This window comes from Schistocerca americana, chromosome 7, assembly GCF_021461395.2.
Source record: "Schistocerca americana isolate TAMUIC-IGC-003095 chromosome 7, iqSchAmer2.1, whole genome shotgun sequence".
Classification (NCBI taxonomy): domain Eukaryota; kingdom Metazoa; phylum Arthropoda; class Insecta; order Orthoptera; family Acrididae; genus Schistocerca; species Schistocerca americana.
In genome coordinates this window covers 314,580,532-314,607,463 of record NC_060125.1, presented here as the reverse complement: position 1 = coordinate 314,607,463, position 26,932 = coordinate 314,580,532, and positions in this window count along the sequence as shown.

The following is a 26,932-nucleotide window of genomic DNA, read 5'->3' as shown; positions in this document are numbered from 1 at the left end:
ACATTTTTTCTACATTAGGCCGCTGGTCGTCTCTATAAACGCCGTCATCGAGGTGAACGGTGGCTCAAAGCGTGCTGAGCGCCACGGAGCAGCCTGGTGGGAGCAATATTATGCTATGGGAGACATTCTCCTGCGCTTGCATAGGACCGATGGTAGTAATTGGAGACTAGAGCCTTCGTTCCTTCATGCTTCATGTCTTCCCCGACTGCGATGTCATCTTTCAGCAGTGTAATTGTCCATGTCTCGGAATCAGAACTATGCTACAGGGGTTTGAGGAGCGTTATAGTGAACTCACACTGATGTCTAGGCGACCAAATTTGACTGATGTAAATCCTATGGAACCAATCTGTGTCGCTATCTGGCACCATCACCAAGTACGCAACTCAATGACCCGTTATTTACGCGAATTACATGACTTGTGCGTAGACGTCTAATGCCACATACGTCCACCAACCTGGTAACAAACTGTCTGACCCCTAATACTCGGAATCAGTGATTTGTTTCGTTGCAATGACGAGGAAACAAGCTATTGAGCAGGTGGTCATAATGTTTTGGTTCATCAATGTAGCTTGCTGTCACCTCACCTTTTACTCGACACAGATGCAGGGAATTTTAATAGTAAAGCAATGAAATGTTTAATAAAATAATAGTATTTATTATATAAGCGCTTAGAACAACGTTGTAGCATAAACTCCAAGAAATTACAGTTTACAGTAATACATCATATGAGCAGCTTTCTCAGAAAAGTTGACAAGTGTATTTTTCATGTGATGATAATAGGTATAATATTACCTTTAACATAATAATTTATACAATATAAAATCGATCTGTATACTCAAAATTACCAGTAGCCTATTTCATGTGTCGTGGAAAAGTTTGTCTTTTCTTTTCTTTTTTCCTATACCAAACATCCTGTGAATCACCAGTTCTATATGCAGACTTACGATCCATGTCGTATTTGCGATTTGCAGCAGTTAATATCAGTCTCTGAATGGCTTAAATACGTATTTTCTGAAGGAAGTCAGTTCACAAGAACATATACTTGGGCTAGCCTTCAGGAAAGCAAATGAAAAGTATCCTGTCTTAAATATTGTTTACAATTTCCTTCTATCCATTGTGGATGGCTAACTGCAACAGTGCTTTCAACTGACGGATTTTTGTATGTATGATATTTAACTATTCACTTCTTGAATTTGACATGACTTATTGTACTATTAACTAGTTTGCAACCACGACACCATGCAGCGCAGTACAGATGGGCCCAACAATATGCCGAATGGACCGCTCAGGATTGGCATCACGTTCTCGTCACCAATGAGTGTCGCACATGCCTTCAACCAGACAATCGTCAGAGACGTGTTTGGAGGCAACCCGGTCAGGCTGAATGCCTTAGACACATTGTCCAGTGAGTGCAGCAAAGTGGAGGTTCCCTGATGTTTTGGGGTGGTACTATGTGGGGAGACGTACGCTGGTGGTCATGGAAGGCGCCGTAACGGCTGTATGATATGTGAATGCCATCCTCCAAACTGATAGTGTAACCACATCAGTAGCAACTTGGCGAGACATTCATCTTCATGGATGACAATTCGCACCCCCATTGTGCACATCTTGTGAACGACTTCCTGCAGGATAATGACATTGCTCGACTAGATTGGCCAGCATGTTCTCCAGACATGAACCCTATCGACCATGCCTAGCATAGATTGAAAAGGGCTGTTTGTGGACGATGTGACCCACCAGCCACTCTGAGGGATCTATGCCAAATTGCCATTGAGTAGTGGGACAATCCGGACCAACAGTGCCTTCATGAACTTGTGGTCTGGACCAACAGTGCCTTGATGAACTTGTGGATAGTATGCCATGACAAATACAGGCATGCATCAATGCGAGAGGATTTGCTACTGGGTATTAGAGCTACTGGTGTGTACAGCAATTTGGACCACTACCTCTGGTGGTCTCTCTGTATGGTGGTACAACCTGCAACGTGTGGTTTTCATGAGCAATAAAAGGGGCAGAAGTGATGTGTTTGCTGATCTCTATTCCAGCTTTCTGTACATGTACCAGAACTCTCGGAACTGAGGTGATGCAAACCTTTTTTTTATGTGTGTATACGTATGTATATATGTATAAACAGCAGGCCTCACAAGTAACAGCACCATGGGGCCTATGACCTCCTAGTTCCAGCAGGAGCATGCTTCTTTTTCCATCCCCTAGCATACAGGCTGTCCTGCAGGACTGGCATGTTGTGTGGGAACAGCATCAGGTTGCCAGTCAACCTACTTGTCAGGGAAACCTATTTGTGAGAGGCAAGGAAAGGTTTTCTGGGCCTTGACATATAGGCTGCCCTGCATGAAAGGCCAGCAATATTGGCCTCTTTTATCGATCCGCTTTGCATGGCGGCCTTAACGTGCGGCCCTGCATGACACGTGTTTTGTGGTGGTTAGCCTGGTGTACTGAACTGTATTGCAGGAGCTACATGTGCTGATGAGCATGGCTGGGAACAAAATGATATGGATAAAAGAGGGGATGCACAGAGTAAGGGGTAGAGGGAAATGAACAGAGAGATGGGAGAAGAGGGAGATACATCAGGCAGGTGGAAGGTGTACAGGGGAAGTAGTCAGGTGAAAAATGAAGAATGGGAGGTGGAGATGGAAATGGTGAGGAGAATTTGGTCAGAGGGAGAGGGAAGAATGTATGGTCACAGAAAGAGGATGGGGGAATGGATAAAGATGACATGAAGAGACAGAGTGAGTGGTGAGGAGGAGATTGACTGATGGAAATGAGAGGATGAGGTGGACAGACAGAGGGAGAAAGAGGTGGACACAGAGAGGGTGAGGAGGAGGTGTATTGAATACACATATCGAATACATGTATGGAGAAAGCCACAGGGAAAAGGCTAATAGTACAATAAATCGTAGTGAAGTGAGACAGTTTATCAGCACCGTACTAGGCATGATCTATTGGAAGTGGCATGCCATCGCCTCCATTCGACCTTTGAATTGACTTACACAGCTCGTTATAGGAGGTCTTACAGTTTAACGTGAACTCTGAACCACATTTTCACATTTACAAACATTGCTAGAGTTGACAGAAGTGATAAGGGACAGGAATAAATATAATAAGGCTAGTTTAGAATTGACCAGAACTTTAGTTATAAAAGGCTAGAATAATATACAATCAAAAACCTTTAAAAATGCTATAAATTAGTAATGAAAGTGTAGAGTCAGTTGATGGAGTCTGAATGTCTGGCAGTTGAAGGCAATAACTGGATTAACAGCATACGAGATAAATAGAAGAGTAAAAATAACTGGGAAAGTGCCTGGTAAAATAAATAGTTTTATCAGAACAATGATTCCCATGTGTCAAAAAATCTGAAGTTTACAATCAGTATTTATGACCAGCTCTGAACTACAATCTTGAGAGATGGGCTTTTAACGCGAAAAACAGTCAAAAACCGGGGGTTGCTCAGACAGTAATGGAGAAACGCATGTTGAGAATTACTAGAAGGCAAAGGAAAACAAATAAATGGATCGGGAGACAAATCTGTGAAAGACATAATTACGACTGTATGGTAAAATACGAAGATGTGTTTTACATTCGAATACCTCATTAACCATAATTTCTGTATTTGAGTGTAAACACCTTGGATGCTGTGAGTTTACGTTTCGTCCACAATTTATACCGTTTTAAGCGCAATTAGCGTGTCATTACGGGGAAATGTTACTCGACATTACTACTTTGGAGTCAAATATTCATTACCATTTGAATATTCAATCTATGTAGAACTCAACACTGGATGTGTAAAGACAAAATTGAATGTAACCACGTGAAGATCGGCATAGGTCCGAAACGGGTTGTGTTTTAAATAAACTACCTTCAATTTGATTGATAGCGGATTTTCTTCAGTATTGCCCTTCAGAGGAACAGTCACGGTGTTCAAAAGCAGCCATCAATGGTAAAATTAAATTGGTCCTATTAAGTGCTTCCATTATTTGTTGAAGATCATCTAAACTAGAGGCGTTCAAGAGTATCTATCAGTGGTAAAATTAAATTCGCCCTATTATGTGCTTCCATAATTTGTTCAAGTTCATCTACACTAGAGTCAAACGGAGAAATGTCATCCGAAAAATATAAGTGTTTTAAATATGCCCCATTCACATGAATTCCCTCTTTTCTTTCTACATCTACATCTACGTGAATACTCTACTATTCACAATAAAGGGCCTGGCAGAGGGTTCAATGAACCACCTTCAAGCTTTCTCTCTCTACCGTTCCACTCTATAACGACGACGGGGAAAAACGAGCACTTACATTTTTATGTGCGAGCCTGATTTCTCTTATTTTATCGTGATGATCATTTCTCCTTATATAGGTGGGTGCCAACAAAATGTTTTCGAAATCAGAGGAGAAAACTGGTGATTGCAATTTCATGAGAAGATCCCGTTGCAACGAAAAACACCTTTGTTTTAATGATTTCCACTCCAATTCACGTATCATGTCTGTGGCACTATCTCCCCTATTTCGCAATAATACAAAGCGAGCTGCCCTTCTTTGTGCTTTTTCGATGTTATCCGTCAGTCCTATCTGATGCGGATCCCACACCGCACAGCAATACTCCAGAATATGGCCGATAAGAGTGGCGTAAGCAGTCTCTTTAGTAGACCTGTTGCACCCTAAATGTTCTACCATTGAATCGCAGTCTTTGGTTGGCTCTATCCACCACATTATCTATGTGATCGTTCCAATTTAGGGTATTTGTAATTGTAATCCCTAAGTATTTAGTTGAATTTACAGCTTTCAGATTTGTGTGACTTATCGCGTAATCGAAATTTAGTGGATTTCTTTTAGTACTCATATGAATAACTTTACACTCTTCTTTATTCAGCGTCAGTTATCACTTTTCGCACCATACAGATATCTAAATAATTTTGCAAATCGTTTTGGTCATCTGATGACTTTACAAGGCGGTAAATGACAGAATCATCTGCAAACAATCTAAGACGGCTACTAAGAGTGTCTCCTATGTCGTTAATATAAATCAGGACTTGAAAACTCGATGACAATAGATTTGGTTATATGGATTCTCCTTATCTTGACTCCTCTTTCATTTATGAATTTATAACGATCCTGCCGAAGTCCAATGAACAATGTAGCTCTGGTGCAAATAATCTTCATAACGATCCTGCTGAAGTCTAATGGACACTGTTGCTCTGGTACAAATAATCTTCAAGAGGGGACCATGTGAGTTATATGCTCAGACTTCGACTAAAAAAAAATGTGCAGTAGGTTCGTCGCAATATTTTAGCCAGATAAAAGGACTGACAACTGGGTCTAGATGTGAAGTTTATGTATCTCTCAAATTTAAATAGCTTTTGACCATGAATAATACATTAGAAATGGGAGCAATCAATACTGTGAAATTCCTGCCAGTACCAGTGTACATACAAGCATGTAAAATGGAACAATTATGTATTCCTGCCAATTTGAAGCGAAATAGTCACATTAATAGGAAAGATTATGGGAAGCTGCAATATGTCTGTGGTTGGTAGACTAGTTCTGAAATACTACGCGAGAATATGAAATCCACATAAGAATGAACGAAGAGCAAATGCTGGACATGCCTTAAGAATGACAACAAGCGTGATCAGAGATGGGACAGGAGTTTGTCACATAAATGCTATAAAATTAAAGCAAACAGAGAACTGATTTTCGATCAGGAAGGTAAAAAAATCACGTATTTATATACATTTCAGTTCCACAGCGATCTTGGAGATAATTAACACCCGCAAAGAGACTTACAAGCAATTATTCTTTACATGTTTCACAGTGATGCAACGAGGAGAAATCTTGATACTCAGTTCAACAAAAAGTATCATTTGTGGCATAGTTTACAGTGAGTTACAGAGTACATTTGCAAATTTAAAGACTGTAATTGTTTGTGGAACTGGTCACTCGAAATTCGTTCATTTATGTTGCAGCCATGTTGTTATCTGGACCGAGCATAGATATTTTCTCAGCAAAACGTGATGGGAACACGAAACTAATGAACTGGCCTGCTAACTGTTTTAAGCAAGACTATTCAGCGAGGAAAATGTGTGCATTTGCATGTGATCGTCACCGAATGTATAATCATGTATGTAGTTTCACACTGCTGTGAGAATAAAAGTGATCGGCTGTTAACAGAAGAATGTATCTTTATTAATTACCCTACTGTTTCGTTTACGTTTAGACTTCCTAGTCTTTAGTTTATATTTATTTATACAATGTAATCTAGCTTATTAAAATCAATTACTTTTCTTGTGGATTTTTGCTAGTATTTCAGATACTTCTTTAGTCTTTATCCCAGCACATTATCTGAGCTACTGTAATGAACCTGGCTGTCCCCTCTTATACTAATTCCCGAAAACCATTTGTAATTGAGACACCAGTCGTAGACCACACCATACAACTGTTTGTGGTTCTCCATATTTTCTGCATTTGGGTCACCAGCTTTACTTAACGTTTAAACCTCGATGAGACGTGGGCTATTAATCTACAAGATTTTCTAAGGCGTTGGACTACATCAGTCAAGATGATTCATTTCTTGGACCATATGTACATTGAAGAGCCAAAGAAACTGTTACACCTGACTAATATCGTGTAGAGCTCCCACGAGCAAGCAGAAGTGCCGCAACACGACATGGCATGGACTCTACTCACGTCTGAAGTAGTGCTGGAGCGAATTGACACCATGAATCCTGCAGGGCTATCCATAAATCCGTAAGAGTACGAGGGGATGGAGACCTCTTCTGAGCAGCACGTTGCAAGGCATCCCAGATATGCTCGATAATATTCATGTCTGGGGAGTTTGGTGGCTAGCGGAAGAGTTTAAAATCAGAAGAGTGTCCCTGGAGCCACTCTACAGCATATCTGGACGTGTGGGTGTCGTATTGCCCTGCTGGAATTGGAAAAGTCCGTCGGAATGGATATGAATGGATTCAGATGATCGGACAGGATGCTTTCGTACGTGTTACCTGTCACAGTTGTATCTAGACGTATCAGAGGTCCCATATCACTCCAACTGCACACGCCCCACACCGTTACATAGCCCTCACCAGCTTGGACAGTCCCCTGCTGACATGCAGTGTCCATGGATTCATGAGGTTGTCTCCTTACGTAGCCTCCACCAGCTTGAACAGTCCCCTGCTGACATGCAGGGTCCATGGATTCATGAGGTTATCTCCATAACCGTACCGTCCATCTGTGCTGATATAATTTGAAACGAGACTCGTCCGACCAGGCAACATGTTTGCAGTCGTCAACAGTCCAATGTCGGTGTCATCTAGGGTACACGAGTGGGCCTTCGGCTCCGAAAGCTCATATCGACGATGTTTCGTTGAATGATTCACACGCTGACACTTGTTGATATCCCAGCATTGAAGTCTGCAGCAATCTTCAGTCTTCGTTGGTTCCGTTCTTGCAGGATCTTTTTCTGGCCGCAGCGATGTCGGAGATTTGATGTTTTACCAGATTCCTGATACTCACGGTGCACTCGTGAAAAGGTCGTACGGTAAAATCCCCACTTCATCTCTAGCTCGGAGATGCTGTGTCCCATCGCTCGTGCGCCGACTATAACACCACGTTCAGGCTCACTTAAATCTTGATAACCGGTCATTGTAGCAGCAGTCACCGATCTAACAACTGCGCCAGACACTTGTCTTACCTAGGTGTTGCCGACCGCGGCGCCGTATCCTGCCCGTTTACATATCTCTGTATTTGAATACTCATGCCTTTACCAGTCTCTTTGGCTCTTCAGTGTAGAAGTCGGCCCTCGATCTGCAGTGAGTGAATCTCCCTTCAGGGTGCAGGGAGAGAGTTGTGGGCCCTGTGAGGAAGGAGTGAATAAAGTAGGGAGTGAATAATTGTCAGTATCACTAAAGTAGTTTCACCGGTGCAGAAAGCCTTTCAATAGTTCGCGACTGCTTTCCCGTGTACGAGTGTGGAATACAGATCGATAATTTACTAGTTTTCTATGGGAGTCTTGCAGTTTAGTGAGGGAGGGAGGGGGACTGTAAAGTACTCACAAAGGAAACTTACGGACTGGCCTTCTTAGATTTTTCTCGTCCTTATAAAATTTGGAGGTCAGTTCCCGGACATGACTGACCTAAAGCAATACTACGCAATCAGAAAAAAACTCGGAAAAACCGCCTTTGAAGATTAAAAGATTTCCGAATTCTGGTAAGAGCAAAATATTTGTAACTTTTTGACACAGATGTTGGTAGCTGGATGCGTAGGATTTTTTTTACTTTTATTAAAATTTCATTTATTTACAAATCGAAATGTTAATTCACGTGCACTGAAACATAATTTTTTGTAAAAGTAACGTCTCTTTACTGTTAATTACTGATCACATGAAAATTTCAGTATTCACAAGAAATTAAAATTTGTTGCAAAATTTCAAAATGTAAAAGAGAAAATAAAAACTTTAATTCTATAGATTGAACAGCATATTTGACGCATAGGTTTTTAATTTTAAAATAAGGCACTTCACGTATTTGAATAACAGAAGATAAATAAATAATACGATGTTTTGTTTATTATAAATTGTGTTTCAGTATTAATACTGATTAACGTTTCTACTTCTTTATAAATGTGGAGTTTATATAACAGAAAAAAGCTGCTTTTAGCGAGATTCCAAACAGCAATTTTACGATCACAAGACTGCTACGCTACACATCCAGCTACCAATAGTCAGCTAAACAAGCTACAAATGTGTTATACTTAAAAGTGCTCTGGAATGCTCTAACCTTCAAGGGCGTCTTTCTTTTGTGCTTATTGAAGAACAGTGTCGTACTGCTTTTGGAAATTGATGTACTGGCAAATATCTTCAAATTCTACAGCGATGAAGAAAATGAAGGGGGATCGGTCCGTAAGGTTCCCTTGGAAGTATGAAGATATCACATAGCAGAGTGGGGAGCCATTAGCCAGCGACCTGTTTAATAAGCGAGGCAGACTTGGCGACGTCTAATAGAAGGTAATAAAGTCCGGTTGTTCCAATGGATACATGAAGCGTGGTGTTTCTGTGTGAGTCTTTCATCGTTTTCACTTTAAACTGTTATCAACGGAAATTGCTAGAAACTAGTTGGTGATGGTATGCTGCCTGTTGGCGATGTTCGTTTTCCAGTCAGGTGGTCGGATCTGAGAGTCTTTTGAAAGTGTGACTTCGCGCGACGCCACGGAAGCTCCGTGACGAGCTGGGACAAAGGTTTCAGTTGGCTGTATCCCGTGTTTGTGCTATGAGAAGATATTTGATGGTTAGGAACAGATGGGAACAGCCTAGAGCGCAGTCTAACGAACTCTGGTGTTGGAAGAGAAACACCAGTAAGATATCCTTCACTGGAACAGTAATATATTACTGCTGACCAATGACACAAAACAGTACCTCATCATCCCTTTTATCTTTTCTGCGCTGTTTTTTTTAACAGTGTTAACAATAGAACGTTACTTCAACTCGCGTCTTGTTAATCGGGAACAGCAACAACTGCAATGGCTTGAGGAGATTAAAATTAACGACAGAAATGAAAGACGAATTACATAAATAGAATTCAAACATCACCTGTTTCATCCCAGTATGTCCTAACGTAATAATAATAATATTATAGTGGGAGAGTTAAGTGGCCACTCAAGGGAAATTGAATTTTCACAAAGCCACGGTTATTAATAAAAGGATGGCACTTACACATTTTGAACCAACATGCACTAGTGCCCAAAAGTTAACCATGATAAGTAAAACACGAAAATGAAAAGAGAAGAGGTGAGCAATCACTCATCATTATAAATGTTTACTTACAAACTCTACTTTTACGCTCTGCATAGGAAAGGAATACTCCGCGTTGTGAACAGCAGCGTAGGTCTAACCGAAAGGAAAACGGGAGTGCATGAGACCACTGATATTGTTCTTGTTTGTCCTTTCATAGTGAGCAGAATGTAATCCGTTGGTAAAGTTAACAATGTAATGCCACAAAGATGCCATCTGGATCCTGTTTTGCAGGGCAAAATACTCAGCCGCCTGGAAGCAGGCAAGACATAGACCGAAGTCAGCGTGGCCTGGAAGTGCCACAGAATGTCATTTCGAGAATTTGGCGATGGTTTCATAAACATGAAGCTGTATTTAAGATATCTAAGGCCAGCAGTCCATGAGTTTGTATGTTTTAACGTACTGATGATTGGCTTTGGTAGTTAACATTGTGTGTTGAATGACAAAGAAACTAGGTACGGTATACAAGAATACATGTTTGCCGTCCTGCCAGTTTCACAACTTTCCCTGTCAATTTGCCAGTTGTACACCCAATACGGCCAATTTCCGGATTTGACACCACTGGACTAACAGTTTCTGAAATGCTAAAAAAGCATCTAATAACTCGCCAAACCAAATTTAGAAGCAAGAAATTTTCCGCCATTTTGCAGAATACGCCACGACTTCATTCATTTATACGCACATTGTAATGCCAGAGGAACTCGCAAGAACCAAATTTAGAAGCAATATCATGAAGCAGCACTTCGCTTTGTCATGAATATGTTGGAGTCTTCCATTTTACTTGACAAATTTTCCATCATTTTGGTGAATATGCCATGATGTCATTACATTATGCACGCTGTAATGACAAGTTATCTTACATTAATATTTAACACCATTTGCAAAATATGCCATGTCATTCTACACAAAATCAATCAAAATTAGGGAGTGATGATTTTAGTGCTAAAACATAGAAGAGACAGACAATACCTGCATCTGCCGACATAGATGTTATTTTGCAGAACAAAAAAGAAAAAGAAAAAGACGTCTTGCTATTCCTCACAGGCTGCTGCTACTAGAACTTTCTGGTTTGTATAATCTGTGAACAAGTACTTCGCGATGTGTATTAAAGTTCCAGTTTCAAAACATTTTAAAAAACGAAACACTGCTCAGAATAACGTCAAATTTAAAACGGGGAAAGAGGGAAACGTTATGGAAACAAAAGAAAACTAATGAAAATTTCACCACTGGATGGCGCTGTAAGCGGCACCATATGTGAAACAAAAGACATGGGGCACATTGCTGTAGTGTTGCCAATTTGAGGGAAGAGTCGCTAAATATGAGGTGTTTCACAACCGTGACAGCGACTGGAATTCATGTTATGGATAGCGGATATGTTTAGTTTGATATGTTTCGCAAAATCTGAAGACTTTTCACTATCATGACTCCCAAATTACTTCTGTATTACTTTTGCAATAATGTAGAGAGGTATACGGAGAAAATATGTGCACCAAATACTTCTCTTGCGATTGTGGGTTCTTTAGTACGTGAGGGGAAAGTAAGAACTTGTTTTCAAGAGGTGAGTAGGCCGTATTCAGGGTGTTCCTGACGCTAGCACTGAACTTACATACCAACAATAATCAGTTAGTGATTTGCCGAGTAAATAAAGACGATTTCTTCTTGTATGACACCACTAATGAAGCAAAAGCAACTTGAGTTCCTCATTCTAATCTAAAGAAGGAGACAGGTAAATAAGTTCCAACAATGAGTCTCGCAGAATGCAGTGTTATACAGGTTGCGGGTAGTGTTAAGTTACGTTCACTTCACTGTTTGATTCCAAGTGAATCCGTGTGCGAAATTGTGCAGTTCGCTGTTGTTTCGCTGTGGGACATAATCCTAAAGACGAACAACATTACAGATAAATTTGAAAGTCCTATCCTCAATTTAAAGGGTGGTTCCGTTGTGTTGTACTTGCTGCAAGTGCGAAGTGAACGTAAAATTAACAGACTTTAAAAATCATGTTAAAACACAGCAAACTTCCGAAAGTTCTCTGCTTCCGCTTAAATGCGCGACTAAAACAAATACCAAAAATTATCGGAAGCAGGAATCTGCATGTTCACTGCTAAACAAAGCTCATTTCTTTCGTGTGATCACTTGTCAGAATAACGAAAAAAAACAATTTTCAGAGAGCGCGAGAGGACTCAAGTTAAACAGAACCAAGTGTAGAGAAATTGTCGTATACGTGTTAGCTCCACACTTTTCGGAAATGTTGCGTCAAGATAGTGGTGAAAATGGATTCAGCTCAATTTTATATGAATCAATAGATATATCCGTTACAAAATTAGTCGGCGTTTGTATACGCTAGTTCAGCGTCTCGGTACAAAAAATAGTGCGCATGTTCTTGTGTTTGGTGGAATTAGAATCTGGCATAGTTGAAACCACTGTTAATTCAGTAAATGCTCTGTTGGAGTGTCATAAACTTAACCCAGAAAATATAGTTGGGGTCGGGGTTGACAGTGCTTCCTTAAACACAGAAATAAACAATTATGTTTATGAGAACCTGAAACGAGATTTAAACTTACCACAACGCATTATGATGCGTTGCGTTTGTCATTCATTGCAGTTAGCAGTCTGTCATGCAACAGAAGAGACATTGACAAGCAATTCATTCGAGAAACCTACAACTGGTTTTCGCATTCTTCTAAGCGCCAAGCAATGTATGCAGACAAATTCTATAAAACATTAAGTGAAGGGGAGGAACGTTTGAAAATTCCATTTGTGCGTCAGACGCGATGGTTTTGTATTAAGCCGGTCGTTACAAGAATGTTATCACAGCGGAAAGAAGTGAAGCTTCGCTTTCTGATTTTCAGATCTAAAGAAAACTGCTGCACAGCAGAAATGCTGTACAACGTGTATTGCGATCCTGTGAATAAGATATATTTGTGCTAGTTAAAACCAATAATTCAGGAAGCGCGAAAGACAACCAACTTTATTTAACAGCCTATCAGTTACATTATTATTGTTTTACTACCCATCAGTAACCAGTAAGTAAAATAAAATTATGTAGAAGTATTATTGAAAACCAGGTACAAGTTAAATATATTTTGAAATAGAAGCTACTGGAAACACGCACATTTCCATTTCAAAGGCAAGTAAAATCGTTAAGACAAGGAAGAAGCTCCGTTCATTTGTAAATATCACATGTTCCGTTTCAAAGGTGAAGATAGTGCACGATCGATGAAATATGGATGAACCGACACTATATATACCTAGTTTTAAGAAGACACAGAATTTTACTTGCTATAACAATTGCAACTGAAAAATTAACAATTCTTACCAAATATATTTAGCAATTATACAGCACTTAAATGTGCAGTACGCAAAATATTTACAAATGTTGCACAAAAAAAAACAATTTGATGTCTCACAACAACAAAAAGCTGTAGATAATCCAGGAAACCGCTTATTGTGCTTTCTAGTGCTTATTCCTTCATGAAACTCCAAAACTGAAGTAACTACCAAAACCATCATGCATTCTTAGGTACATTACCTTCAAGATACAAAACTCTCTCCAACTTATACTGTTTTGTATTCTATCGTATATATATTCCACGTTTACAGTTTGCAGAAGTGATAAATTTATGGTTCGAATGTTTAAAACAGAAATAGTTTATCGAAATTGGGAGTACAAATGGTAACGTTCCAGAGTGTGAATATTATGGGCAATAATTCCCCAGGGAAGGCAACAAAAAATAATTAGAAATGCGTTTAGGGTGACTGCACGGGACAGTGCGAGCTGCGTGTGTTTTGTTTTGTTGTATACAGGTTTTGATTGAGGGTAAATGGAATCTTTAGATAAAGTCCCTAACAGACAACGGCCCGACATGAAGTCCTATGCCTTGTGTGGTCGTGATATGATACGTGTAGTCTGATTGTCCATGTTGCGGATTGGCAAGACAGCCAACCCACTATGAGAGGAAGCCGAAAGCACGCGTTTTAGCTCACGCAGGCTGGCGTGAGGTGTGGAACAGATCAAGGAAATGAGACTAACAAAAAACGTACGTAGCTGCTGGAATACTTAACTTTAATCCATAATTGGTGAACATCGCTCTTGACGGTACATGTTTTACAGCATCAATAGAAACTGGTAATGGCGCCTTGCTAGGTCGTAGCAAATGACGTAGCTGAAGGCTATGCTAACTATCGTCTAGCAAATGAGAGCGTAATTTGTCAGTGAACCATCGCTAGCAAAGTCGGCTGTACAACTGGGCGAGTGCTAGGAAGTCTCTCTAGACCTGGCGTGTGACGGCGCTCGGTCTGCAATCACTGATAGTGGCGAAACGCGGGTCCGACGTGTACTAACGGACCGCGGCCGATTTAAAGGCTACCACCTAGCAAGTGTGGTGTCTGGCGGTGACACCACAGTCCAACTAGATAATGAAGCTCCTAATATCGGCTGTCGGGACGTTAGTACTTCCCAGCCGATCGGACACTTGCTACAGCTTCTCTCTGTTGGTAGGCGCAGAAGATCAAAAGAATGTTCCTGAATTTCTTGGTAAGGAGCAGGTTAACTATTGCACGTCTCGCTCTCTCCCGCCCATACGAATTTACGACACTCGATGTCACAACCCTGTCGCGTGCGCATTTCCATACTTTTGTGATTATTCTGTTTCGTTTTCATTTATCTCACTATAGTTCATCAATATGGACGTGGAAAGGGCTGATGATAAGAGTACAGTGACTGAAGCAATTGAATGCTTAAAAATATGGAAGTGAATTTGCGGCCATGACAACCATCAGTATTGCAACAAAGGCGACAAAACTGTGAGAAGTGTATCTGAGGAGGAAATTTATATCAACTTTATCGGATTTCAAAAGAAAACGGAAAAACGTGAGGCCTTCATATACGAAGGGACACAGAAATGTAATGAATTCTGCACCAACGTACCTAAATAATATTATTCCGATGGTTGTCTACTGCGTCAAGGGTATGTCATTCGTGTACTATTAGGACTGTCGTCTGAAAGAGGTTAATAATTTAATTGAGGTTTGATTTTTAGGAAACACAATCCAAAGTTTTGGTGTATACACTTACTGTTATAGAGGAAAAGCGCTCGCACCGAATACAGGAATTCAAGCCTTGTCCCCGTGGTGGAAATGCTTTCTGACGACGCGGAAGTTGAGTTGTTTCTGACACTTGCCCCTGGAAAACTGAACAGCTGAGTTGGTCGCCGTGAATGCAAATCCATCGTTCGTTTAATGAGATCGCTCCATTGTAGCTTAGCTTGCATCATAAGCACGTTTAAAGTGTATTTTGCTTATGTTTTGCATTGAGGACTCTCCTCTGTTGGATTTATTGTTTTCAGTTTTTCTCTCCGACGCAAATGATTGTGCAAATTACAAACCTAGTTTTCCTTCGGAGAAAAACGAGGTCCATTGTGGTTAATGTGATCATGGCGCCCAGGATATTGTTTAATCAAGTCCAATCCAAGTCGGCACGTTCCTGCAGAAATACGCGAAAACTTCACGACGATAATGTGGTGGCCTCCCACCTAGCTGGAAAATAAATTCGGAGCCCATATCTTGTTCTGATTGAGGCATTAGATAATGTTCAAGCATGCCTGGCTCAACAGGCTAGTTCTTCATCTACATCTACATTTATACTCCGCAAGCCATCCAGTGGTGTTTACGTGCCACTGCAATACCTCCCTTTCCTGTTCCAGTGGCTTATGGTTCACGGCAAGAATGACTGCCGGAAAGCCTCTGTGAGCGCTTGAATCTCGCTAATTTTACATTCGTGATCTCCTCGGGAGGTATAAGTAGGGGAAGCAATATATTCGATACCTCATTCAGAAACGCACCCTTTCGAAACCTGGACAGAAAGCTACACCGCGATGCAGAGCGCCTCTCTTGCAGTCTGCCACTTGAGTTTCCTCAACATCACGCTTACCAAATAACCCTGAGACGAAACGCGCCGCTCTTCTTTGGATCTTCTCTATCTCCTCTGTCAATCCGACCTGGTACGGATCCCACACTGATAAGCAATACTCAAGTATAGGTCGAACGAGTGTTTTGTAAGCCACCTCCTTTGTCGATGGACTACATTTTCTAAGGACTCTCCCAATGAATCTCAACCTGGCACCCGCCTTACCAACAATTAATTTTATATGATCATTCCACTTCCAATCGTTCCATACGCACACTCTCAGATATTTTACAGACGTAACTGCTACCAGTGTTTGTTCCACTATCATATAATCATACAATAAAGGATCCTTATTTCTATGTATTCGCAATACATTACATTTGTCTATGTTAAGGGTCAGTTGCCACTCCCTGCACCAGGTGCCTATCCGTTGCAGATCGTCCTGCATTTCGCTGCAATGTTCTAATGCTGCAACTTCTCTGTATACTACAGCATCATCCGCGAAAAGCCGCATGGAACTTCCGACTCTATCTACTAGGTCATTTATAAATACTGTGAAAAACAGTGGCCCCATAACAGTCCCCTGTGGCACGCCAGAGGTTACTTTAGCGTCTGTAGAAGTCTCTCCATTGAGAAGAACATGCTGTGTTATGTTTGCTAAAAACTCTTCAATCCAGCTACACAGCTGGTCTGATATTCCGTAGGCTCTTACTTTGTTTATCAGGCGACAGTGCGGAACTGTATCGAGCGCCTTCCGGAAGTCAAGGAAAATGGCATCTACCTGGGAGCCTGTGTCTAATATTTTCTGGGTCTCATGAACAAATAAAGCGAGTTGGGTCTCACACGATCGCTGTTTCCGGAATCCATGTTGATTCCTACAGAGTAGATTCTGGTTTTCCAGAAATGACATGATACGCGAGCAAAAAACATGTTCTAAAATTCTACAACCGGTAGATGTCAGAGATATAGGCCTACAGTTTTGCGCATCTGCTCGACGACCCTTCTTGAAAAATGGAATTACCTGTGCTTTTTTCCAATCATTTGGAACCTTCCGTTCCTCTAGAGTCTTGCGGTACATGGCCGTTAGAAGGGAGGCAAGTTCTTTCGCGTACACTGTGTAGATTCGAACTGATATCCCGTCAGGTGCAACGGACTTTCCTCTGTTGAGTGATTTCAGTTGCTTTTCTATTCCTTGGACACTTATTTCGATGTCAGCCATTTTTTTCGTTCGTGCGAGGATTTAGAGAAGGAGCTGCAGTACGGTCTTCCTCTGTGAAACAGCTTTGGGAAAAGCTGTTTAGTATTTCAGGTTTACGAGTGTCATCCTCTGTTTCAATGCCATCATCATCCCGGAGTGTCTGGATATGGTGTTTCGATCCAATTACTGTTTTAACGTAAGACCAGAACTTCCTAGGATTTTCTGTCAAGTCGGTACATAGAATTTTTCTTTCGAATTCACTGAACGCTTCACGCATAGCCCTCCTCACGCTAAATTTGACATCGTTTAGTTTCTGTTTGCCTGAGAGGTTTTGGCTGCGTTTAAATTTGCAGTGAAGATCTCTTTGCTTTCGCGGTAGTTTGCTAACTTTGTTGTTGAACCACGGTAGGTTTTTCCGTCCCTCACAGTTTTACTCGGCACATATCTGTCAAAAACGCATTTTACGATTGCCTTGAACTTTTCCCATAAACACTCAACATTGTCAGAGTCGGAACAGAAATTTTCGTTTTGATGTGTTAGGTAGTCTGAAATCTGCCTCCTATTACTCTTGCTAAACAGATGAACCTTCCTCCCTTTTTTCATATTCCTATTTACTTCCATATTCAGGGATGCTGCAACGGCCTTATCATCACTGATTCCCTGTTCTGCGCTTACAGAGTCGAAAATTTCGGGTCTCTTTGTTGTCAGTAGGTCCAAGATGTTATCTCCACGAGTCGGTTCTCTGTTTAATTGCTCGAGGTAATTTTCGGATAGTGCACTCTGTATAATGTCATTCGATGCTCTGTCCCTACCACCCGTCCTAAACATCTGAGTGTCCCAGTCTATATCTGGTAAATTGAAATCTCCACCTAAGGAGAGGAAATTTGAAAAGTATTCAAGATTTTCTCTCAGTTGTTCTGTCACTAATGCTGCTGAATCGGGAGGTCGGTAAAAGGAGCCAATTATTAACCTAGTTCGGTTGTAGAGTATAGCCTCCACCCATAATAATTCACGGGAACTATCCACTTCTATTTCACTACGGGATAAACTACTACTAACAGTGACAAACACGCCACCACCGATTGCATGCAATCTATCCTTTCTAAACACCGTCTGTGCCTTTGTAAAAATATTGGCAGAATTTATCTCTGGCTTAGCCGGCTTTCCATACCTATAACGATTTCAGCTTCGGTGCTTTCTATCAGCGCTTGAAGTTCCGGTACTTTACCAACGCAGCTTCGACAGTTTAACATTACAATACCGACTGCTGCTTGCTCCCCGAATGTCCTGACTTTGCACCACACCCTTTGAGGCTGCTGCCCTTTCTGTACTTGCCCAAGGCCATCTAACCTAAAAAACCGCTCAGTTCACGCCACACAACCCCTGCTACCCGTGTAGCCTCCTGCTGTGTGTAGTGGACTCCTGACCTATGCAGCGGAACCCGAAACCCCATTACCCTATGGCGCAAGTCTTGGAATCGGCAGCCCACACGGTCGCAGAACCGTCTCAGCCTCTGATTCAGACCCTCCACTCGGCTTTGCACCAAAGTTCCGCAATCAATCCTGTCGGTGATGCTGCAGACGGTGAGCTCTGCTTTCATCCTGCTAGCGAGACTGGCAGTCTTCACGAAATCAGATAGCCGCCGGAAGCCAGAGAGGATTTCCTCCGATCCATAGCGACGCATCTCATTCGTGCTGACATGAGCAACCACGTTGCAGATGGGTGCACCCTGTACCCTTCATGGCATCCGGAAGGACCCTTTCCACATCTGGAATGACTCCCCCCCTCTATGCATACGGAGTGCACATTGGTTTTCTTCCCCTCCCTTGCAGCCATATCCCTAAGGGGCCCCATTATGCGCCTGACATTGGAGCTCCCAACTACCAGTAAGCCCACCCTCTGCGACCGCCCGGACCTTGCAGACTGAGGGGCAATCTCTGGACCAGGACAAGCAGCCGTGTCTGGCCAAAGATCAGTATCAGCCGGAGACAGAGCCTGAAACCAGTTCATCAGACAAACTGGAGAGGCCTTCCGTTCAGCCCTCCGGAATGTCTTTTGCCCCCTGCCACACCTCGAGACGACCTCCCACTCTACCATGGGTGAGGGGTCAGCCTCAATATGGACAGTATCCTGGGCAGACAGCCGTAGTCCGATCGGGGGATGCGTGCGACGAGCTGGCCGTCCCCGACAAACCCCATCCGGACCCCCACAGTTATGCCCATTGGCAACAGCCTCCAGCTGTGTGACCGAAGCCAACACTGCCTGAAGCTGGGAGCGAAGGGATGCCAACTCAGCCCGCATCTGAACACAGCAGTCGCAGTCCCTATCCTTGCTAAATACTGTTGTGCAAAGAACGTCTGAACTAATCTACAGAGAGCACAAACAATTCGACACAAAATCTAAACGATTGTTAAAATATAAGACTGCCTAGTAATGCTGCTACTTGCGCACTGCTGACACACTGCTCGGCGGCAGAAAGCTAACTGTACTGTCAGTAACGTACAAAGACTATGTGAAAGAAATAAACAAGTGACAGACGACTACGCGACTTTACACGTCACAAAATGGCTCTGAGCACTATGGGACTCAACTGCTGTGGTCATCAGTCCCATAGAACTTAGAACTAATTAAACTTAACTAACCTAAGGACATCACACACATCCATGCCCGAGGCAGAATTCGAACCTGCGACCGTAGCAGCAGCGCGGCTCCGGACTGGAGCGCCTAGAACCGCACGACCACCGCGGCCGGCGACTTTACACGTCACAGATATTAAAATGCAAATCTGCCCCTGCTAATTATGAAACTACACAATGATTTGACGGATTTAACTAAACAAGTGTGCTAAGAACACTCAGACAAATTTTCAACTTGACTACTACACTTATATGAAAGCTAAATAAGCCACTTGCTGCTACTTGCGCACTGCTGACACACTGCTCGGCGGCAGAAGGCTAACTGTTACCGTTTGACTCGGTAAGAAAGAAAGGACCGCAAATCTTGCTACAGCTTACAGAACAAAAAAAATTGCCTTAGGCAAGCCACGTACATGTTCTATTACATGACTTGGTTTTGTTCACCCTTTATCCGAACATTATACCGATTCACTTTACCGGAAGTGCGGAAGATGGCTTCGTTGCTGAACACAATTTTATTAAGAAAATCATGTTCAGTCTGCATTTTGTTAAACATTTCTGCCCAAATATCAGCTCGTTTTTATTCGTCACTTTCTGTTAAAGCTTGTAACAGCTCCAATTAGTAATGTTTGAATGACAGCCTTTTCCGTAATACCTTTCACAATATAACAATAGGATACTCATTTCTAAGCTGGCACGTCTCGTTATTTTCTCCAGACCTTCAGCAGGCATCGGGCTATTGCCTTTCCTCATACCCCTGAGTGTCCGGAACTTCTGCTGTTCAACTGGCGCACAGTCACCGTCTTGTAAAAGAGCTTTAGCAGCAGCTCGTGATCCTTCATGGAGGCAGTCATGTTGGGCGTCTTGGGCGCAAACTGAGGAACAGCCGTCTGCAGCTCGTCTGTTGGTGAGCATACTCTGAAATGGAGCCATCTATTGATCAAATTTTCGATTTTTTTTTCTATGTCGCTTCCGCCTGGATCAATAATATGTTGTGCAAGTTTGACGACATTCTGAGCAGTGGTTCTCTTTCTACAGTGTTTCAAAATTGGAATTTTACGAGTAATTATGGATACCTTGTAGATGGGTTGTTTATTTCGCTCTCCTTAGCTGCATGTTCCCAGGGCGCATCACATTGGTTGGGTGATGTGACGGGCCAGAGACCGCAGGGCGGGCAGGGAACACCCAGAACAAGCTGAACGGAAATACGAACCTGTTTATGGTCCAGTGCAGACAATCCCAAAGGTTATGCACTTTCGAGGGAAGCTTGTACTCTTAGGAAATATAATGTCTTCGTTTTCAGTTCGTATACAGAAAATTACTTATATTTGCGAGGTCATTACCAGCATGTAAAACAGGAAGTAAACTACCATCTGTCAAACCAACATTAACAGCTTTCTTTAACAGTTTGTGACTGTGTAAATTAACTACATCAAAGTGTCATATTGTGTGGGAAGTGAAGATTTCTTTGGAAAATTGACGACTTGCGACACAGGAACTGACAAACTGCCCAGTCAAATTAGAAAGTTTGTTTCAGCAACGGCAGCAACTACATAAACACGCTGCGAGATTGTCGAAACTTAGCAAGTGCAAACAAACAAGACTTTTTTTAAGAAAACTTGACAAATTAGTACAGATCATTGCTGTAAAGATCTTTACAATGAAAGAAAATTAACCAATTTCAGCAGCTGGAAAGTGCCTCCACGGCGCATGCTTGGGATCAGTATCATTCATTTGAGAAAGAAAACTTCTGAACGAGTACAGGCAGCCATTAACAGACGAGAGCAAGACAAATATGAAAATCAACAAATCAATAAATTACGAAATAATGTACCTGAAAGATAAAATTTACACGCAACCGTATTTGAAAATAAAAACGTAAAAAAAAAAATTTGCATCAGCCCGGTTCCCAGAACTCCTGAAGATAGACGTTGACTGTGGATATAATATCACAGACCCAGTCCCTTTGACTGTTCATAGATGTCACTAAACCCGCCCAAAGATGTAAACAACCATGCATGAGCCCCGCCTATTAGATGGAAGGGGTCCGACAGCCGATCACTTCCAGTCATTCCACCAGGAAGGAGGTACACGGTTCGTGTTGTCTGCAGTTCAACCACACCTAGACGGTCAAACCGCGATTCAATCTCGTTCGCATTGTTACTTTGTGCCAGGAAGGGCTCTCAATAAGGGAAATGCCCAGGCGTCTATGAGTGAACCAAAGCGATGTTGTTCGGACATGGAGGAGATACAGAGATACAGGAACTGTCGATGACATGCCTCGCTCACGCCGCCCGAGGGCTACTACAACAGTGGATGACCGCTACCTACGGATGATGGCTTGGACAAACCCTGACAGCAACGTCACCATGTTGAAAAATGCTTTTCGTGCAGCCACATGATGTCGTGTTACGACCCAAACTGTGCACAATAGGCTGCATGATGCGCAACGTCCATTGCGAGGTCCATCTTTGTAACCACGACACCATGCAGCGCGTTACAGATGGGCCTAACAACATGCTGAATGGACCGCTCAGGGTTGGCATTACGTTCACTTCACTGATGAGTGTCGCATATGCCTTCAACTAGACAATCGTCGGAGACGTGTTTGGAGGCAACCCGGTCAGGCTGAACGCCTTAGACACACTGTCCAGCGAGTGCAGCAAGGTGGAAGTTCCCTGATGTTTTGGGGTGGCATTATGTGGGGTCGACGTACGCCGCTGGTGATCATGGAAGGCGCCATAACGGCTGTACGATACGTGAATTCCATACTCCGACCGATGGTACAACCATATCAGCAGCAAATTGGCGAGGCATTGGTCTTCATGGACAGCAATTCGCGTCCCCATCGTACACATGTTGTGAAAGACTTCCTTCAGGATAACGACATCGCTTGACTAGAGTGGCCAGTATGTTCTCCCTACATGAACCCTATCGAACATGCCTGGAACAGACTGAAAGGGGCTGTTTATGGACGACGTGACACACCAACCACTCTGAGGGATCTACACCGAGTCGCCATTGAGGAGTGGAACAATCTGGATCCACAGTGCTTTGATGAACCTGTGGATAGTATGCCACGACGAATACAGGCATGCATCAGTACAAGAGAATGTGATATTGGGTATGAGCGATACCGGTGTGTACAGAAATCTGGACCACCGCCTCTGCAGGTCTCGCCGTATGGTGGTACAACATGCAATGTGTGTTTGTCATGAGCAATAAAAAGGGCGGAAATGATGTTTATGTTGATATCTGTTCCAATTGTCTGTACTGGATACAGTCTAGTCATAGAGATAGATTTAGTGATTACTAGCAGCAGTTCCCTCTCCCACCCTGTAGTAGATGGAGAATAGATTAGTAATGCGATGCCACAACTAAACTACAAGGTGACTGAGAATGCATTTGAGGTGCAAATCTCATTTTCTCATATAGAGAACCTAGCAATAGAGCACAGAAGCACGATTGGTTTTCTGAAAGCGTACCTCACTGTTCAGTAAGTAGAGCTCCTCAAAATTATTAATGATTCGCAATACCCCGCCATTAAGTGCTGAGCAGCGCTGTGTTTTGAACTCATGCTTCCTCCCAAAAAAGACTCTGGTGTTGAGGAGATGAGCATTGTGTACGTTTGGGGAGAAAATGCCGTGGTATTGCAGGTTACCTCAATTGCTAAGTGGTTTCAGGATTCCATTTTGAGTACTATACAAACCAATTGTCCCGAGATGGAAGTTAGAGGCTCAGGTAAAGCACTCAGCTGGGTACTATACCGGAACGTCCATATACATGTCTTCGAGCTGATAAAGGGGAGGTCCAGCTATATCGAGCTTCCTATTTACGGCTGAAATCACCGATGCTGTAACCGCTTTATGATCGCTGATTCCCTGTTCTGCGTTAATTGTTTCAAATAGTTCGTGTCTATTTGTCACCAGAAGGTGTAATATATTATCGCCACGAGTGGGTTCTCTGTTTAACTGCTCAAGGTAGTTTTCAGATAATGCACTTAAAAAACTTTCACTGGACTCTTTGTTCCTGCCACCCGTTATAAGCGTTTGAGTCTCCCAGTCTATATCTGGTAAAATAATATCTCCACCCAAAACTATAACATGATCGGGAAATCTACTCGAAATATTTTCCAAATTTTCCTTCAGGTGTTCTGCCACAACAGCTGCTGAGTCAGGGGCCTATAGAGACATCCAGTTACCTCGTTTGAACCTGCTTTAACCGTGACCTTCACCCAAACTATATCACCTTTCGGATCTCCGTCAATTTCCTTCGATACTTTTGCACTTTTTATCGCTATAAACTCACCTCCCCTTCACTGTCCTGTCTGTCTCTGCGGTATACATTCCAATATGAGTTTAGAATTTCATTACTGTTTACATCTGGTTTCAGCCTACTTTCCGTCCCTAGTACTATGTGGGCATTGTGACCGTTTATTAATGAGAGCAGTTCTGGGACCTTTCTATAGACGCTCCTGCAGTTTACTATTACCACATTAATATTGTCATTCCCTGTGCGTTTTACCCACTACTACATTGTCGCATCTGAGGAGGCATCTTGTCGGGCCTAGGGAGGGAATTCTCTAACCTAAAAAACCCACGTGTGCACTCCACACGTACTCCGCTACTCTTGTAGCCGCTTCCTGCGTGTAGTGCACGCCTGAACTATTCAGGGTGACCCTACATTTCTCCACCCGATAGCGGAGGTCGAGAAATTTGCACCCCATATCTCCGCAGAATCGTTTGAGCCTGTGTTTTAAGCCTTCCACTCGGCTCCAAAGCAGAGGACCGCGATCGGTTGTGGGAACAATACTACAATTAGTTAGCTCAGATTCCAGCCCACGAGCGAGGATTTCCGCCTTCACCAACCACCTGTATGAATTGAGGATGACCTCTGAACCCAGACAGCAGGAGTCATTGGTGCCGTCATGAGCAACAATTTGCAGTCCGGTGCACCCAGTGCTCTCTATCGCCGTCGGCAGGGCCTCCTCCACATATCGGATAAGAACCCCCGGCAAGCAGACAGAGTGAACACTGGCCTTCTTCCCTGACCTTTCCGCTATTTTCCTAAGGGGCTCCATCACCCGCCTAACGTTGGAGCTCCCAATCACTAATAAACCCTTCCCCCACGTGCCTGCTGAAGGAACGGCCACATGTCCACCCACAGGCAGAGCTAGTGATGCCACACGGCCAGCCTCCATATTGACTCTCCGCCTCGTACAACGTGAACGCCACTGAACCCGCCACTCGCCTTGGGGAAATGGTGGCCCACCCGCGCCCGGAACCCGCGAAGATGTTTCGACAGCAGGGACCATGGGTGAAACATGACACCTGGGTTGTACCATGCGACGCACCCATGCCGCTACACTCCGAAGCATGACCGCGGCCATCAACACGTTCAGCTGTTCACAAACAGTGGCCAGTTCCTCCTGCGTCTGTACACAGCAGTCACACATCCTATCCATCCTAGGAAATCAACAATTTACTGTAGAGAGTTTATCAACTTTTAACTAGAGTGCTAATTCACTAAAGGCGGCTGATAGCTGACTAAACTGTGGTTACGAGACACTTCCTGTTGGAAACAAAATAAGCACTACCTGTCTCTGGACTGTATTCAAAACAAACATAAAATCTATGGAACATTATTGCTAGTACTCGAAAATTAAAGCTTCCTAAAGGCAAAAACGCACGCAAAAAGAAGTGACAAGTAAGAAAAACACAGTTAATACTTAAATTTACTTACCTCGCTGTACAACAGATATGAAGCAGACGGCAGTTACGACGACACTGACACTACTGGCACTATGACTGACTGAAGGGACTCTCTCCGTATTCAAAACAAACACGAAATCTATGGAACACTATTACTAGTACTCGAAAATTAAAGCTTCCTAAAAGCAAAAACACACGCAAAAAGAAATGACAAGTAAGAAAAACACAGTTAATACTTAAATTTACGTAGCTCGCTGTACGGCAGATGTGAAGCAAACGGCAGTTACGACAACACTGTGAAACGTCCCCTTAGAAAAATTAATGAATGACTGTGATGATAAACCTCTTACATTATTTGATTTTCAAACAGCTGAGCAGAACTGAACGTACTCAGACATTTCGCTCTTTACCTATTCTGATCAACACTAAACTGACACACAATATTTTTTAGCGCAACGCAATCTGACTTTCAATAATCCCTACAAAAGAATTGCCCTAAGTAACACTAAACTATACCTTTCATGTAACACTTACCTCACAAAAATCTTCGTTACTCGAACTACTGCAATACAGCAAGCGCCAATACTGCCAGCTAAATAAAAGATTCTAACTACTGAAGGCACTAACTACTGACAGGCATAGTTAGCAAATGAAAGATTTTGATAGAGAACAAACGATGTATTTACCTTAATAGTGTTCAAAAGTCATAATATATATAGCTGTTCATGGCATCCAGTCTTACAAATTTACTGTCTCTGATGGACACACGTCCAGATCGTCCGCTCTCAAAATTCCGTCATCTCTCTCCCCACATCCACCACTGCTGGCGGCTCACCTCCAACTGCGCAACGCTACGCGCTGTTAACAGCCAACTGCCCAACACTACAATAGCCAACAACAATGCAAACCAGCCACAGACTGCACGCAGCACAGCCAGTGATTTTCATACAGAGCGCTATGTGGCGGTGGCGTTACCAATATAAAAACCTAAACAGCCTACTTACATAGCCCCCATGCTCCCCACAAAAAATTTTACAAATTGTTTTGGGTAGTGGACAATACAGATTTGAAAAAAAATTTCATCATTACAATAACAAAGAAATCAAATGGACACACTTTTTGATACAATGTTGGTCAAAAGCTAAGATTTTCTCACAATCCATAAAGACAGTCCTGATCATTCATCACAGTAAAGTTGCAGTGTTTTTTCTCGAAGTCTGAGCAGTAAAAGAAAATGCACATGGAAGTAGTGGATTTCCATGCAGTCTTGAAGAAGTAGTGTTGTCCTTCCAACGGAAAGACAGTGCTGACTCTTGACATGCAGACAGGTAATGGACCACAACAGAGCAAACCCACTGCAAGAATATTGGTAGGTAGGTCATCACAGAGCAGACCCACTGTAGTCCTGGTAGAGATTATGGTATTGGTGGGCCACCAGAGGTGCAGACCCACTGCAGTCCTTGTAGAAATAAAGGTGTTGGTGGGTCATCAAAGGTGCAGACCCACTTCAGTTCTTGTAGAGACGGCCAGCAGCCATCTGTTGCGACTGTGCAGGTGCACAATCACCATCAAAGAGTCTTGCGGACAATATAGCAAGTCTTTGAACCACCACTTGTGCACTCACAAAAAATTTTTTTGAAATGTCCTTAGAACCAGCAATACTGTTAACCAGTCCCTTGCTGAATT